We start from the raw sequence: 4368 nt of genomic DNA on the forward strand, positions 1-4368 counted from the left end.
AAGCACCCTAAACATACTAAAGAAAGAAATATAAAAGACAATTAAAAAATGTTCACTCGGTATTAAAAGCTACAAGAAATAAATCTGCATCTTATGATGAGGAAATTATATGTAATTCGTTCTATTTTTTCCCAATCTCATTATTGTCAGCCGGCATCAAAGCAGTAAAGTGTGGCAACATGAACATCACTTTTTTCTTATTTACCTTAATAAAATTTTCATACAAGTACCTAATATATATAACACAAATGTTAGTTAATTATAACACACCGCCATGCAAAAATAAGAAGTTAAGAAAATTATATATGTTAAGCTAACTGTAAAATTTTAGCTTTGAAGTTTCTTCCTAAATCAATTTTTGTTAAACTAACTGTATAAAATTTATAGTTGCTGCCATTGCGCTTTTTTTTTTTTTTTATAATTTAATTATTGTTACTAGTATAAACAATTCAATATTCATCCACCAAACTAGCATGTCGAACATATGTTTTGATAATAGCAATACAAATTGTGAATTTCACAACTTGGATATAAAGTACAAGAGCCTACACGGCTTATCCTACAAACAGTGGCACATATTTGAAATAAAAGGGTATATAGTGCAGAATGTATATGCATTAAATCAAGATATTTCTTGATGAGTTCATAAAATAATAAGCCACATGTTTAATCTTCATTTGATATGCTAAGATCATAAGTTCAGTAATTGAGCATCCAAAATACAACAGAGCATGGAAGCTTGGTCGCTAAAGCCAGAGCGTGAACAAGGACCCATCAAGAGGATTTTGTCTTCGTCGAACAATTTAGAGTTATAACTCCAGAAGCTCCTTTTGTCAAATCTAAACCAAAACAAAACATCACCTTTTGTTATTACGGTCGACACAGCATAGAAAAAAGAAAACACACAGATTTATCAATATGAAGCAAAGGCATAACATATATACACATAACAAAGCAGTAAGCATTACCCTTTGCTAAAAAAGAGCATACAGGCCATATACTCATCTTCCTATCAACAAGCAATCAACATAATTCAGATTCACCAATTCTAGCATCTCCAGAACAAATATAAATCAAACCACGAAGTTTTGGGACCAAAGATAGGCTAAGGATAAGAATCGCTGGATTCTAACAACGCAAGCTGAGAAATCACAGAAGAATTGATTCCTAGAGGCCCCTCTGATTCATCTAACAAAACCAAGCAAGGTTTCAACAACAATCTCATTCAACAAGAACACTCTTTCACCATTGAAAACTCAGACCTTATCTTCACCCTTCACAACACTATCCTTTTTGGCTTTTCTGTCACTAGAAAATCCTCCAATGATGTCTTCTTCAAACTCTTCAAACCCTGCAATTTGGTAACAACTGCGAAATATTAGTGATAACTGTTATGGAGATAAAAGGCCTATAATGTTTGATCTCTCAGGCTTAATTACATAGATGTTATGATTACACAATAATGATGGCACATTAAACAGAGGAATCAATGATAAAATGATTAAAAGCACTTAGAATTAGCAAGCAGAGAACCAGCCGTGGATTACAAAGAGAACTTCAAAAGATACAAACCAGATTTAATATTGTTTCAGTTACTAATCATGCAGAGGGAGTTCGTACATCACACCTTTCATACGACCATAACCAGAGAGCAACCTCCATACATTCAAGCAAAAGCAATCTGAAAATAGAGTTACATTTCACAAGCATCATAAATCAAGAAGGTGGCAGCATACATATCATACAACAAAGAGCATACAGGTAAGCATCCAAACCATAAAAAATCTGTTTTATGAAAATGCCTTGCTTGTTGTGGCTTATGCTTTAAACTCGAGTAATTCATGATTGTTTCTAATCGATCAGAAACGCATATGCATATAATGGACTGGAATAAAAAAATTATGATTGAAATTTGTTTTAGTCTGTGTTTCCACCATTTAAGGATAAGGCAAAATTTCAATAGCAAAGGGATTATTCCCTTGTCATTACTAACTTGTAACCTAATTGAATCTGGTACAACGGGTGAGGGTTCATGAGGAATAAGGAGAGTAATTACCTCTCCCCAGAGTTGTTGTGAATAACCACTGAGGGAAGACGCCCTGGCTCAATTGACGTAGCATATATCCTAGGTACTCTTTAATCAGTTTCGGCTCAACTATGAATGACTCTGGATTATCATTCAGTAAAGGCAGTGAATTGAAATTGCATGAATTCGTATAAACATAGAAAACCAAGAATCAATAGAAGGCAGTGAATTGAAATTACATGAATTCATAAAAAAATATAGAAAACCAAGAATCCATGAAGGCAGTGAATTGGCAAAAAAACAATAAGGCAATGATTACCCGATTCGGAACCACCGTAACCCATCGGAGGGAGCAGTTGTGAACCACCCGATTCAAATTCGGGGTAGTGGCATTGAGACCACAGCGTAGCCGAGAAGCCTTAGAGGATTGACATTATTGTCTTCCTCCATCAATTTAAAGCCGACATCGAAGAGGATAAAGATGGAGTTAGGGATTTCGATTCCCCTTGCTGCGAGAGAAATGGAAAAGAATAACTCGTGAGGTGGCATCATCGAGCTATCACCGGCTCCGTCTCGCATCCACCACGAGCCACCGAGAAATTCTGAGAATGAGACAGAAGCTCGGAATGGAGTCACCAGCAAAGTATAACCCGTCACCACCTCTCCTCGAAGCCGCCGCCATTAGAGAAGGAAAATCTGCCGCTGCTGGAGGGGAGAAGAAGGCGGAGGAAATGGTATTTTAGGGTAACCCTTTTCCTTCTCTATCACGTGAAATGGGGGTAACACATTTTTTAGGTTAATAAAATTTCTTCATTTTTTATTCTAGTTAAATTATTTCTATATCTTGTTAGTAATTAGGCATTCCTAGTTATTCATTTTTTTGCCAATGTCTCATATGAATTATTCTTAGTGCCTATAAGATTATTCATGACTTTAAGCAGTTATTTCAATTTGTTAATAAAAAGCCTATTAAAAGGTGTTCTTTTAAAATCATATTTTTTTTAAATAATTCTTAATTAAATATGAAATTTTTACGGTAAGGTTATGATTCAAGTCGTTTCTAACTTCTCTGAAAATGAAAAGAATGTCTATGACCAATATCATCTCTAAGCTATTAATTTTACATATAGAAAATAATTCCCAAATCTGGTTTTATTCCTTAATTCTATAATTAGAAAAATAACTCAACACTATATTGTTAAGTAAATTAAATATGAGATTTTTATAGTGAGGTTATGGTTCGAGTCGTCTCTAACTTCTCTGATAATGGGAAGAAGGTCTACGACCAACATCGTCTCTAAACTATTAATTCCACATATAAACTAATAAATTATGTTATCACTAAATTCTATATATATGAATAAATAAATAAAACTATTGTACCAAATAAATTTTATTTTATAGTAAGGTTATGGTTCGAGTCGTCTCTATCTCCCCTAAAAATGAGAAGAAGGTCTATGACCAACACCGTCCCTAAAATTAGAAGTCTCATTGAATCGAAACAATTACATATTTCGAACAAAATTCAAATTAATCAATTCAACAAATCAATATTTCTAAAACTAACGGTATTTTCTAAATCATTGACAATCGACCAAAGTAACTAAACAATTTTCGAACTAAGAACTACATAGTCTTGATTTCCCTATTGCACCCGGGGATACGTAGGAGCAGTATAACCTCTTGTCAGATACAAATAAAAAATATATAAAAAATATTCGGTTTTACTTATTGAATTTTAAATGAATAAGTGTTAAAGGGTATAAAAATATATGTGATTAGCAAGGGCACTGTTTTAATACGGACGGACGGGATACTAATACCTTCCCCGTTTCATAATCGACTCCCGAATTCAGAGTCTCTATTCAAAGACCATGTTTTATCCAAATTGGGCATAAACGAGAGTTTTCTACGTTTTAACCACAAAAAATGTAGTGGCGACTCCAAACCAATCGGAAGAGGTAGAAGTCGAGTCCACCTCTCCCTAGATTGCAGGACCCGTCTTCCAACCGAAAATCGGGTCGCGACATGTGTGATGGGTATTCTCCTTATGGTGGAGTATGATAGTTCTTTTGAACTATGATTGTCGGACTAGAAAATGATGATAACGGTTGAGGCTTTCCAAGGAAGCTCCAAGGTTCAGTTTTGTAACGCCCCGAAAAATAATTCTCAAAAACATTGCAGAAAAATGGGTAAAATTTTTTTTCTTTTGAATTAGTGACATAAAATTGTTTCCTTTTTAAAACCTTCCTTTTCCAGGACATCACTTTAAGTAACTCGAATGCGGAAAATCAACTTATCATTATCGAATGATAACTTAACCTGATTCACAATTTCCTGAA

This window comes from Lupinus angustifolius, chromosome LG14 (assembly GCF_001865875.1).
Source record: "Lupinus angustifolius cultivar Tanjil chromosome LG14, LupAngTanjil_v1.0, whole genome shotgun sequence".
NCBI classification, from domain to species: Eukaryota; Viridiplantae; Streptophyta; class Magnoliopsida; order Fabales; family Fabaceae; genus Lupinus; species Lupinus angustifolius.